The sequence below is a fragment of the Artemia franciscana genome, chromosome 4 (assembly GCF_032884065.1).
Source record: "Artemia franciscana chromosome 4, ASM3288406v1, whole genome shotgun sequence".
NCBI lineage: Eukaryota > Metazoa > Arthropoda > Branchiopoda > Anostraca > Artemiidae > Artemia > Artemia franciscana.
Genome location: NC_088866.1, coordinates 19,619,777 through 19,634,887, shown reverse-complemented (window position 1 = coordinate 19,634,887; position 15,111 = coordinate 19,619,777).

The following is a 15,111-nucleotide window of genomic DNA, read 5'->3' as shown; positions in this document are numbered from 1 at the left end:
CCTTACAAAACAGATCACAATTGGACCTGATTCTGAACACTGTTGAAATTAATCTTACAGGATTCACTGTTCAGTGTATCAAAATCCTGTTTTAATGGAGTTATAGGAGTATCAAACAGTTCGTGGTAACGAACTGTAGTAAGGAGTGACCCGGCTCAATAGTAACCAAAACTCTAAAAAATAGAATTTCGATACCAGTAATTACATCACAAGAATTGCACTTTAATGCTGATTTTAAATATATAAATTTCATTAAGATCAGTTATACTTATAAAAAGTGACGAACCTGAGAAAATTTGCCTCATTTAGAAAATAGGGAGAAATACTCCCTAAAAGTCATACAATCTTAACGAAAATCACACCATCAGATTCAGCGTATCAGAAAATGTGGAATCTCGCATTTTTTGCGTGCCCTTTTACGTGACCAAAAAATTGGAGGGCACCTAGGCCCCCTCCCACGCTCATTTTTTCCCAAAAGTCACCGGATCAAAATTCTGAAATAGCCATTTGATTCACCATAGTCGAAAAACCTAATAGATATGTCTTTAGGGACGACTTACTTCCCTGCAGTCCCCGTGGGAGGGGCTGCAAGCTCCAAACTTTGACCTGTGTTTACATATAGTAATGATTACTGGGAAGTGTACAGACGTTTTCAGGGGGATTTTTTTGGTTTAGGGGAGAGAGTTGTGGGGGGGGGCTACGTGACAGGATATTTACAAGGAGAAACTTCTCATGGGGGAAGATAATTTCAATGAAGGGGGTGCAGGATTTTCTAGCATTATTTGAAAAAAAACAAGGGAAAAAAACATGAAAAGTTTTTTCTACTGAAAGTAAGGAGCAGCATTAAAACTTAAAACGAACAAAAATTATTATGCATATGAGGGATTTACCTCCTCGTTATACCTCACTCTTTACGCTAAAATATTTTTAGTGATTTCAACTATTAATTCTACGGCCTTTGTGATTCAGAGGTCACTCTTTAGGAATTGGGACAGGATTTCAGCTTTAATGTAAACAGCGAGATATCGACGAGGGTTGGACACCCTCATAAACGCAATAAAAATATACGAATATAGAAGTTCGTTTCGTAAGTTAATTCGTAAGTTACGCATATTTGCCCCAGAAGTGGTAGCAAAATGATTTAGAGATTTGATTTTATTCTTCTGACATAGTATTCCGAATCTTGAGAGCGTGTTCTATTACTACTGTTGCAATGATGACCATCATCGTGTTGTTTTCTCCCTTGTAACGAAGGAAATGAACCAGACAAGCATTCTTTCTACTAGTTGCTAAACAAAGTTGCTACTAAAGTCCATTAATAAAATATTTTGGTATTACGTAGGGATAATAATTCAAAGCTTAGAAGTGACGCCTAAAACTCAGTCACACTGATTGCCACACGTGACCATAATGATTTTAGTGAAATTTTATTCGTCTCATTCATTTTTTGCTGCACACCAATTGATTTTTAGAAGCACTTCATTTCCACACAAGACGGTTCATAAGAGTAATTGCAAATCTTTTGAGCACAGGACCAACTATTAAATAGACTGGATACTTATCAGCGAATTGAGGAGATCGTTGCTTGAATATGTAAGAACGCGTCATGGTGCAGACGTCTTCTCAGATCATCAACTTGTGATAATAAAGTACCAACTATAGCTGAAAATTGAGAAGAAAACCTACTACAAAAATACTATGTCTCATTATTTCATGAAAAGTTTCATGACAAGGCTATACAGATGGGAAATGATCATGAATTAGAAAATAGATTCACTGAACAAGACCTTAAAGATAACAGAGTGCCAAGTAAAGCTGAAAATTGAGAGAGAAACATACTAAAATAATACTAAGTTTTATTTTATCATGAAAATTTTTATGACAAGGCTCTAAAGATGAGAAATGATCATAGACTACAGAATATATTCACCGAACCAAAGCTTAAGGTTTGTAATGCAGAGAAAATAGATGGATATTGTGACTCAGTGCCACAAAAGACGGTGCCACAAAAGTAATTGGATATAAGAAGCTTGAGAAAGAAAGAAGGAAAAGTGATGTCACTTCGTAGCTAATAAAGATAAATTGTTGATAAATATTTGTCTAAACATCACTGTGATAACCGTTAGCATCATATTTTGAACAAAAATGTAAAAGTGGTAATAAAGAGGTAAATAAGTCTGTGGGGATGATAAGAGAGTATATGTTTAAGAACACAGCCATAGAAGCCGGAAGGGCTGCTGGTCATGGAGATATATGAAATGTATACTTCATAACCAAAAAGACAGTAGGTAGCCAAAGAGACGGCTTCCCATTTGTCGGGAGATGTAAATTTTCATCTTCCGACTAGTCCAGAAAAGGTGAAAAAACGGTGAAAACAAAACTTTTCTGGTGTTATCACCCATCATTTCATAGGAAGCCGTTGATATTCCATATACCCCAATCTTTAATCCTGGAATATATTCAGATCTAATGCTCCCGATGAAGTGGATACTGCAGTTAAGTCCCTAAGAGATGTAAAACCTCACCATGACAGAGTTTCACCTAATTTGCAAAAATATGGCAGAAAGGCTGTCAAGAGGCCGCTTAGTAAACTACTTACAAACTATCATGCTGATGAGACTATTCCATATGAATGGAAAAAGAGAAGATTGTCAAATTTTTCAAGAAAGGAAAGAAATCAGTGCACGATAACTGAAGGGAAAGTAATCTTCTTAAAGTCGGAAGTAAGGCTCTTCGCGAAATAATATTAAATACGTTAATATGATATATCAAATAGGAACAAATCTATGTGGACGGACAGTTTAGTGTACATTAATTAAATAAAGAACATATAGCCATAAAAGCCAGAAGGGCTGCAGGTCATGGAGATCTTTGAAATGCATACTTAATAAACAAAAAAGACAGTAGGTAGCCAAAAAGACGTCTTCCCATTTTTCAAAGATGTAAATTTTCAGCTTTCGACCAGTCCAGAAAAGTTGACAAAAAGGTGAAGAGAAAACTTTGCTGGTGTTATCAGCCAACTTATTTCATAGGAAGCCGTTGATATTCCATATACCCCAATCTTTAATACTGGAATATATTCAGGTCTAATGCTCTCGATAGGGCCCCCCTATCGGGGCCCTATGCTCTAAGTCCCTAAAGAGGTCTAATGCTCTAAGTCCCTAAGAGATGTGAAACCATCTCATCATGACAGAGTTTCACCTAATTTGCTAAAATATGGCAGAAAGGCTATCGAGAGACCACTTAGTAAACTACTTACAATCTATCATACTGATGAGACTATTCCATATGAATGGAAAAATGGGAAGATTGTCAAATTTTTCAAGAAAGGAAAGAAATCAGTGCACGATAACTGGAGGGAAATTAATCTTCGAGTCTCCGACTCGAAAGTCGGAATTAAGGCTCTTCGCGAAATAATATTAAATAAGTTAATATGATATATTAAATAGGAACAACTCTATGTGGACGGACAGTTTAGTATGCATTAATTAAAAAACTTTATGGAAAATTTTTTTCAAAGAAAATTAAATGCCATTAAAAAAATTTCCATGGTAATGAATTGTAAGTGAGGGTAAATGCAGCTCAATAGCAGCCAAAACTTGAAAAACCCATTCTTTATCCCAGTAGGCACATCAAAAGAATAAGCTTATTATGCTAATTCCAAATATATAAGTTCCACTAAATTTACTGTTACCCATCAAAAGCTAAGCTACTGAGGAGATTTGCCAGACTTTCCAAGAATGGAGAAAAGTCTCACTGAAAATAAGAGAATCATAACGAAAGTAACACCATTAGATTCACCGTATCAGAGAGCTCTTTTAAAAAAAATTCTAGCTTCTATCTGAAAAGATATGGCATTTTTGTTTTTTTTTTATTATTCAAAAACGATCAGCAATTAAGTAAAAAAAAATTATAAAATAAAATTTCAATAATTGAATTTAATTTCATTAAATTAAAGCCAAAGTTTTGTCTTTACTAAATCTAAATGAGAGACATTAAGCTAAAATAAGGAAACTAAGGATACTGAAAGTAAGGAGCAACGTTTAAACTTAAAACAAAAAGAAATTATTCCATAAATGAAGGTTTTCCCCCCTTCCCCAACATTCACTCTTTACGCTAAAGTTAAAATTATGTCACATTCTCTAAATAAAACTCTTGAAACATAAGGGTTGTACAATTAGAACTTTAGAAGAATAAAAAGTTCTTGAATAAAAGAGATTCACAGAGGAACTGCTAGGAGATATTTCACTCTTTACGGCGGCTCTAATGAGCTCCAACATAAGGAGCTAGGTGTTGAGGAAAAGAGAACCTCCTTTTTGTGCGTAATAATTTCTGCTCGCTTTAAGGTTTAGTTTTGCTCCTTAATTTCAGTGGATTTTTTTTATTTTATAATGACGAAAATCACAATGTCTTTCCATAATACAACCAGAGAAGAAAGAATAATGAGGATTTCTTTCCCAAGACAGTGAACCAAAAAAACTTATTTGAACATTTTAGCCCTATATCTAAGGGCCGTCTTCAGCAAAGAAAATAAAAAACAATAAAACACTTACAATTAAAGCTCTCGGCTAAAAATCCATTTTTTAGATTGCCTTGGCATCATTACTTCTTATCAAAAATGTCAGCCAAGACTGTGTGATAAAAGCTAACATTTTACAATCTAAAAGGGTTTTTTCATTGAACTAACTGTATTTATTAAGTATTATGTATTTACTTAGTTATACTTAATAAAGTTATACTTGATTAAGTATGGTAGGTAGGTAGGTAGGTAGGTAGGTAAGTTTTATTTTATCCACAACACAAACATAAATAAAAAAATGACAACACTAATAAATTATTGCAGCAAAAAGAAAGTCCTAAGGACTTGTGCTGCAATTTCATATTATGATTTACATCTTATAAATAAATATCTAAACATAACATCTCATGATTAACCTCCTAGCCTATCTTATATATAAAAAATAACAACACATACACATGAACAAAATACAACAAAATAATCATATTAAATATCATTTACCGGTATTCAGTCCCCACCCCACATCAATAAACTGCAAAAAAAAGACATCAAAAACCTTCTGCCCTTCAAAACCTATTACTTAAATAAAACATTTTCAATTTATTTTTAAACCCATATAAAGTGACAGACTCCCTGATGCCAGCCGGCAAACTATTCCAAACAGAAGGCCCCAGATTACGAACCACATATGATGATCGAACTGTTTTTCTTTGTTCATGGCTTAAAAGTTGTGAATTTCTTGTATCATAACTATGGTACTCCTGATTCATGGAAAAATAATCATGAAAATACTCAGGGCATATATGTTTCATGCTCTTGAACACAAAAATTGATGCCTGATAGTCACGAATCTGACCAACATTTAAAACATTACACCGGGAAAAGCTAGCAGTAGTTTAGGATTCAATCTGCTCTTTTATGTCCGCAATCAATCGAATGCTTTTATTTTGAAAAATCTGGATCCTTTTGTAATTAGAGAAGAAATTGCTAGCCCAATGAACACAACCATAATCTATATAAGGATGAACAAGGGAAATATAAAAATGATTTTGAAAATCTTGAACGGAAAAGTTCTTTTTACACGTCTAAAAATTCCTAGACCCCTAGCCATTTTAGCACCAATAACACTGCAATGCTTTTTCCAACTAATATTATTATCTAAATAAAACCCCAAATACCTAATTTCAAAAACTTGTTTAATGGGTAAATGTCCAAAAAAAATGTTATTATTATCATTAAGTAACCTACCTGTTCTACTAAATATAATGTAATCTGTTTTAGATGCATTAACTGCTAGGGAACTACCTACTGTAAAACTGCGCAAACGTTCAAGTGCCAAATTAGTCTTATGTGCAACCTGCACCAAACAACTACCAATTACTGTTATCGCAGTGTCGTCCGCGAAAGAGGTCAGCGCTTCAACATCAACATGTGAAGCCAACGAATTAACATAAATAAGATAAAGTAGAGGTCCCAGCTAGGAACCTTGAGGCACTCCACACTTAACACCGAACTCTCTGCTAGATATATCTAATAAAGCAACTTTGATAGTCCGGCCATGCAAATACGATGAAAACCCCTTTACACAAGTACTACCCAACCCAAGCCCACTTAGTCTACTAAGAAGAGTATTAAAATCAACAGTGTCAAAAGCCTTACGGAAATCTACGAAAACAGTTAAAGGAACCATATTATTTTCAAACGCATTATCAACAAAACTTAAAAGAGGGTGTACTGCATGACTAGTGGAATGTTTACTTCTGAAACCAAACTGTCCATTATACAAAATTTTCTTCGAATCCAAAAAATCATACAATCGTTTATAAATAACTTTTTCATAAATTTTACTAAATAAAGGCAAAATGGAAATTGGTCGCCAATTACAGGGTTCTGAGGGGTCCCCACCTTTATGTAAAGGTATGATTTTAGATCGTTTCAGTTCCGACGGGAAATGCCCTTTAACCATTGAGAGATTAATTAAATGAACCAGTACCGGTAAAAGATACACCGACACATAATTAAAAGCCTTTAGGTTCAATCCATCTACACCAGAAGAATTTGATTTAAGGCTACAAACAATTTTTTTAACTTCATCTACATTACATGGTACAAATTCAAACCCATTCTGCATGCTTGAAGGATTTACGTTAATGTTGACGGCACAACCACCTCTAGACACTTCATTCTGTATAACACTACCAATTTTCGAAAAATAATCACCCATGTAATTTGCTATTTCCAATTTATCATGAATAATTCTATTACTAGTTTTTAAATTGGTTATACACATATCTTTTTTCACATCCTATCACTTCACGGACAATTCCCCAAGTATCTTTTATATTACCTTCCTTAATCTTCAAACGGTTAAAATAATACTCATTCTTTGCATTTCTTTTTGAATTATTTACATAATTTTTCAACTCTTTAAACTCATTTAAAATCATTTCAGATGGATTATCAAGATATTGACAATACAACTTATTTCTTTGTCTTATTAAACTCAAAATTTCATCATTTATCCACGGCTTTCTCGGTTTAGCTTTCTTGCAATTAATTTTATTCAATGGGCAATTTTTCTCAAACACAGGGTAAAGAATATCTGAAAAAATGTTAAAAGCTTTTGAAGCATCATCCTTTTCATTGTAAACCACCTCCCAATCCAACGAACTAACTTCATTTTTAAATTTAGCCCGATTAACTTCTTTCATGTCACGCCGAAGAATCTTGTTTTTTCTTTTAATTTTACAATGTGATAACTTCTGCAACAAACAAAGAAGCGGTAAGTGGTCTGAACCAGAATGGATTAATACATCACACATTCTATCTTCCACCATAACTTCACTGACGAGAACATTATCAATCAAAGTTGCAGAATGGTCTGTTAATCGGGATGGGATAGAATTTAATGGAAAAAGACCAAATGAAAGCATGACATTAAGGAAATCCAAATTTTTGGCTTGAAGATCTAATAAATCAAAATTAAAATCACCTATGATTACAATTTTATCAAAATTTCGATTTATTTCAGATATTAAAATTTCGAATTCATCTAGGAAAAAATCCGGACTAGCACCAGGGGGTCTATACACCGATGAAATAAGAAGTGGATTATTATTACTTGTCACTATTTCAATAGCAAAAGTTTGATCTTACCTTCAATCCATAAAGATAAATCTTCCCTTACTTTAAATTTTATATCATCCTTGATTATGAATGCTAAACCTCCCCTTCCCATCAACGACCGGTTCTTGGAAATAAGTGTGTAACCTGGAAAATTAAATAACGAAGCAGGACACTGTTCACTAATAAATGATTCACAACACCTATCACTAGCACCTCACTGTCAAGTTTATTAATTATATAAACTACATCTTCATGTGAAGTAGTTAAATGACAATTCCAGTGGAGAATCTGGAATCTGGATAGCATAACGGGTGCACTCACATCATCTACTGCAACATATTTTCTAAGCCTTGCAGGCTGTTTATCCGAAAATTCCGACCGGCTACCAACATCACTCGACAAAATATTATCCAACGAAAAGCGATTTTTTTCTAACTGTAGTAATCGTGAAAACATTCTTAAATAAATTATTCTACTTCCTATTAAAGAACTATTCCTACGAAAGAATTTAAACACTAAAGTACACATTTATAACTTACCTTAGACCCTTAGTTCCTCCTGTGCCGCCAGAGGCACCCAGGGCATCCAAAAAGAGTCGCCAGTCGTCCCTCATATGTGCTGCTGCCCAGACGTCTTCCCACTGGGGTTGGACTATCGCATTGATGTGTTTTAGGTCCCGCTGGTACGTACGACGAAGTGTATTCTTCGGCTTCCCTCTTCTTCGGGTTCCCTCTGGTTGCCACTCCAGTACAGTTCTGGGGAGTCTATCTCCCGTCATACGGATAACATGCCCCAGGTAGCGCCATCTTCGTTGGCGTATGACATCTGTTACCAGGGCTGGCGCGATATAGACCGAACAGTCTGGTTGGTTATGTGGTCTCTCCAGTTAATGTTCAGTATTCTGCGAAGACAGTTGTTCTCGAAGGCAAGAATCCTCTTTTCTTGTTGTTGGTTTAGTTTCCAACATTCACAGCTATAAAGGAGGGTGGAGATGACGTTACTGTTGAACAGCCTCATTATCAGTTTCAGGGAGTACTTTTTCGATCGCCACACTGGCTTTAGTCGATTAAAAGCTCCACTGGCTTGTCCAATCCTAGACTGCACCTCCTTTTCACTGGATCCAGTTCGTTCGACTGTACTTCCAAGGTATCTAAAATCCACTACCTGCTCTACTGTATTGTCCCCGCACTTTAAGCCCAGTGGTGAGTCGCTTGTTGCCATGCTTTTTGTTTTGTCCGAGTTGATCTTTAGTCCCAAAAGACTCGCTTTCTCTCGGATTACTTCGAGAAGATCCTGGAGCCTTTCCTTGTTTGCTTCCATCAGGGTGATGTCGTCGGCGAAATCAAGATCTGCTAGTCGTTTGTTGTCGCAGATTTGGATACTAAACCCCGTGCAGTCTCGGAGCACATAATCGATTACAAGGACAAAAAGCAAGGGGGAGAGGACAAACCCCTGTTTGACACCGGACATGATATGGAAATACCTTGTATTTCCTTCGTGGGTCCGAACGCAGCACTCGGTGTTTTCATATAGGGCAATGATCATTGCTCTAACTACTAAAACGAAAAAAAAATCAGATTATATGTCGTCACAACTCCACTGTATTTATTAAGTACTAAGTACATAAATTTCACTTAAGAACTTTAAGACCCATTGTAGCTAGTACAAAATCCCCATTGCATTTAAACCATTGCTTAACTCCCAAAAATCTTATATAAAAAATTCAGGTGATCTTGTAGAAAAATTGAATCCCAAAAGAACTTCAAGATTAGCTACAGAGAAGCCAAATATCGCAATAAGAGATTACTCCAATTTTTAATAAATACAGTTAGTTCAATGAATGAACCCTTTTAGCTTGTAAAATGTTAGCTTTTATCACACAGTCTTGGTTGAACTTTTTGTTAAGAAGTAATGATGCTAAGGATATTTAAAAAAAAATGGATTTTTAGCCGAGAGCTTTTATTGTAAGTGTTATATTGTTTTTATTTTCTTTGCTGAAGACAGCCCTTAGATATAGGGCCGAAATATTCAAATAGGTTTTGTTGGTTCGCGGTCTTTGGAATGAAGTCCTCACTCTTCTCTTTTCTGTGGTTGTATTATGGAAAGGCAGTGTGGTCTTCGTCATTATTTACTTCACACTTATGGGGAGCAATTGACCAAAGAAACTTTTCATTTTATTAGTTTAGGGAAAAAACACGCCAACATTATAGATCAACACATGTTTCAGGAATCTTTCAGAAAGAATAAAATTATTCATAAATCCTTAAGGCATAAATTTCACTTAAACACATTAAGACCCATTATAGCTAGTATAAAATCACCTGCCTCAAACTTTGGAAAATGGTTATGCAATGCATTTAAACCATTGCTTCACTCCCAAAAATCTTACATAAAAAACTCAGTTGATCTTGTAGAAAAATTACATCCCAAAGAATTACAAGATTAGCTGCAGAGAAGGCAAATATCACAATAAGAGATTATTCCCATAATTAATAAGCACAGTTAGTTCAATGAATAAACCCTTTCAGCGGGTAAAATGTTAGATTTTATCACACAGTCTTGGCTGAACTTTTGTTAAGAAGTAATGATGCCAAGGCTATTTTTTTTAATGGATTTTTAGCCGAGAGCTTTTACTGTAAGTGTTTTATTGTTTATTATTTTCTTTGCTGAAGACGGCCCTTGGCCGAAATATTCAAATAGGTTTTGTTGGTTCACTGTCTTGGGAAAGAAGTCCTTATTATTCTCTCTTCTGTGGCTGTATTTTTATTCAATTAAACTTCAGATCAGCAGAAATAAGAAACCTATAATAATTCAAACTCAAGACCACCAGAAATTACTTTTAAAGAGGACAAAATGAACACAAATTATATAATCAATTAGAGCAAACAAACATAGAACAGTTATCAACATAAATAAACACATAAATTTAAGCCTTGTTTTTGATTGTGAAAAATATTACTCAACAATATTTGACTATTAAAGAACGAATGACATCTATTAAAGAATTACTATTAAAGAAAAAGGTTTTCATTTCTGTTGATCTGAACTTAAAAAGAAAACTAGAAGTTTCCGTTTCAAATCAAATGAGCACTCTTCAAAGCTAACACGACCAAAAAACCCTCATATGTTAATAGTGGGTAACTTGTATAAAATGCAGCCCTTGTTTGGGGGCTCTGTTTTTTTTCAACCCCTATGTTGTATTTATTTAAACTTCGAACTATTTTGAACAAAATGGCTATTTGAAAATTTTGATTTTGAAATATATTGAAATTTTGACCGTTTTTGTCAATATCGACCTCTTCGCCCGGTTTTGTTTCTCAAAAAGGGCCAAACTTTTTCAATTTTAAATCGAATGAGCCTCTTCGAAAGTTTATATGGTCACCCATTCCATAAGAATTTCAAATGCTAAGAATTGACTCTAGAATTTTCAATTTGTCACTAAAAGTTCATGCTGCCACCCCTTCTTTAAAACTCTTATATACCCAGGGGTACAATTTACAACCCTTGACCCTGGTCTTTGGGGGTGTGTCTAAAACCCAGAGGCATTGTTATGTTACAAATAGACTAATAAAAGAAAATGAATATCTCAAAATTCCAAACAAATGTTTTTTGGGGGTAAAGAGAAGGCGAGAGTCTGGCTGCCCTTCGATCACTTTTGAGCATTAGAAAGAGCACTAAAACTTTTAATTTTCAATCAAATGAGCCTCCTTCGAAATTCTTACAGCCTCTCCTTCCATATAATCTTTATATGCTCCTAGGGCATTCTTTTCAAAATGTAATCCCAGTTTTCTGGTAAATTTTGTCAACCCCAGAGTATTGTCGTCTGATCTCTGAACTATTTCAAACAAAGTTGATATCTCGAAATTTTAGTCGGATGCATTTAGGGAAAAGAGGATGCAAGAGGGGGTTTAGTTGTTCTTCGGTTACTTTTAACTATTAAAAAGGTAACTAAAAATTTTCAATTTATAACCAAATGAGCCCCTCCAAGGTTTTTTGGAATAAAAAAAACGTTATTATTTTTCTAGAGGCAAGGTTGGGGTTAGGCCAGTATGGGAGGGCTTGGGGTTAGCTCCCATGATTTTAGAATAAAATATTGTTAATCAATTGTTTGTTTGCTTATATGTTGGGGGGAGGGGGAGAGATCATTAAGGGGGAACCAGGGGTTAGCTCCCTTGATTTTTGGAATAAAATATCGTTAATAAATTCGCATTGCCTTTAAATTGGATTAGCCATGGCACTTAATTTTTTCATAACACTTCACCAATTTGATTTTAATTTCTTTTGGTTATAATTCCAAAACACAGGAGTAAAATACCTTCAATAATTTTGTTGGGTGGAAGGGGGGTCGGGCAATGAAGCAAGGGCTAGGGGTCAGCTCCTTGGGTTGTTTTGAATAAAATATCAGTAATAAGTTCGTCTTGGGCTTTTCTTCAATCAGCCATGGTTCTTACGTTTTTTTTTCTCCAATCATCCATTGCTCTTAACCCTTTCATCACAGTCCACCAACTTGATTTTAATTTGAAAATGTTTTGAATTAAAGTCAAATTAATAATTAATAATAATAAGATCGACGAACTTCGTTCATGATTTTATACTAAGAGGCGGAGGAATTTATCTATGGAGGAAAGACCGGGTTTAAGCTCCAATGCTCTTTGGATTAAAATATCGCTATTAAGTTTTCTTGAGGGGAAGGAGGTCTGCTTATGGAAGGAATGCCAGGGGTCTGCTCCTATTATTCTGAAATAGTATATCGCTAATGAGTTGGTGTTTTTTGGATGAGGACGGGGGCTTTAGGCCGTGGGGGGAGTATTAGGGGTCAGCTCCCATGATTTTTGAAGCAAAATATCGTTAGTGATTTTTTTTTTGTGGAGGGCTTGAATAGAGAGCCAGGGGTTGACTCCTAGGATAGTTTGAATAAAATGTCCTAAATAGGTTGTTGTTGTTTAATTTTTTTGGTGGTGGGGGGTCTTCAACACCAAAGTTTTTGTATAATATTTCTTCTACTTTGAACAAAATATTTGCCTCAGAAGGCTCTTAAAAAAGGAGGCTAAGGGATCCATAAGAACCTTATATCTACCCGGAGCATAAATTACAATTCCTTCCCGCCAATTTAGTGTTTGATAATTTAAAAACTGTTATAAAGAAATCTTTCCTCTTATCTAGTAAAAGGTTCTTAAAAATAGACAGTTATAATAAAAAAGCCATATGGACAAACTGCTTTAATACTACAGTTAACTTGAGATGTTACAGCTTGGATATGATTTTTGAGTTATTGGAATTTGTTTTATACAATACTTATATAAGATTTGGGGGTGATTTGTACAAGCAAATTATGGGAATTCCCATGGGGGGGAATGCCAGCCCATTTATAGCTGACTTGTTTTTAAGTCAACTAGAATATAAATATATGATGGATAAGAATAATCCAATTAATTTAAAACATGCTTTGTCAAATAATAAAAGATATTTAGATGATATTTTGGTCTTAAATTGTAAGGATTTCATTGATATTTCTAAAAATATATATCCATCAGAGCTTATTCTTGAGCCTAGTCATAGCGCTGGTCATGAAGATCATTTCTTAGATTTAAATATTAATATTTGTGATAATAATAAGTTAAGTTTTAAAATGTATAATAAAACGGATGATTTTGATTTTGAAGTGATTAGTTTCCCATTCCCTGAAAGTAATATGCACTCAAATATCACATATTCAGCGTTTTTCTCACAGTTACTTCGTTATGCAAGGATTTGTAGTAATTATATTGATTTTAAAAATAGATGTAAAATCTTAAGCCAAAAATTGATATCAAGAGGTTTTTCTGCAAATAAATTAACTTGGCAATTTAAAAAATTTAGTTTTCATTATAACGAACTTTTAAATAAATATCAAAAGAATTATCTAGAAATACTTAAAGAAATTTTTAACTAATTTGGGAGGTTCGAGAAATGTTGTCACAGCGCCATTTATTTTGAATTGCGTTTCTAATTGAGCGTAATTTTTTGAAAAATTAGCCACATGGTAAAGATGAATTCTATAATTGTTTAGTTCATTCAGGTTTTTTGCAATGTGTTAATACTTGTGATTTGGTAAAATTTATAATATTTAGTTTACCTATTGTTGCTAAAGGGAGGGATATATTAACAGGATAAGCTTGTTTTGGTTTTGGTTTTACTTGGTTGTTTTACATTTGCTGTTTTTTTTTTTCATAGGCATGTAATTTGGGGGTGATACCTGACGCGGGGATGCCATGGATATTCTGTGGTAGCCACAACACTGTGCTGGGTAGAGAATTTAGAGTGGCGAAACCCAATATAGGCCAGTGTATTCTCCTGATGAGCCCTTATGTTGGGTGTTGCCTCTGAATTATTTGTCTATATTATTTTTTCTATTGTTCGGTAAATGACGACTTATACTTATTGACGACATGACTGCCTGTCCATGGATTATTCTTTATGGTTGATTGTGTGTGGCTATGCTGTTTGACCTATGTGATTGTATGGATGAGTAGGGTTGAGGCCTCATTCAAGTGCTGGTCTATATTAATCACTAATTTAGGAAAACAGTCTTCCTTTTCTCCTTCTGTCTCTTTATTTTATTTTATTTTATTTTATTTTTTTTATTTATTTATTTTTTTTTTTTTGTGTGTTTGTGCTGTAGCATTGGTGATTTCTCTTTTCATGATATTATTTCAGGTTGGATCCAGTGCTGGTGGAGAAAATTTTTTTAGTTTTCTCCCCGACAGACCTTTACCCTGGTCCAGGTTTTTAACCTGATATTGTTAATTATTGGTGAGATGGCACTTATGCAAATTTCATGTTCTTTCATCTTTTTGTTTATGTATTTATTGACCTATTGACCTTGGCATGTTTTTTTGGACTTTGATTGTTGGATTTTGATTTGGATGTTGGTTTGTTTTGGATTTATTTTCAATAACTTTTTATGCAACAAAACACAAATATTAGCCTCGGAACTCGGAACGATTTTTTGAAAGTTAGTAAGTGTAAAAGTCGTTGTTTTCTTTGCCAAGATCATTTTGTCCCATGAACTTCTGTTAAAAGTACATTGTATATTAAAAATTTTGCATGCAAGTTACGTGGTAATGTTAATTGTAGAACAACCAATGTAATTTACCTATTAGAATGTAATAAATGCTGCCTACAATATGTGGGGGAAACAACTAATAATATATATAAAAGATTTTCTGGACACAAGACAACAGTTAATAATGAAAAAACTAATAACTATCTAGTTCAACATTGTAGTGGTGGTAAATGTTCCATATCAGATATAACTGTCACAATTTTAGAAAATTTAGAATTAGAAAATTTAAATAAAGAAGAGAAGAATAATAGACTACGTAAACAGGAGGATTTCTGGATCCATACTCTTGGTACAGCTTATCCTTTTGGGCTAAATGATCGTGTAGCAAAATATGGCGACATGTCTCATGTTGTTGTTAAAT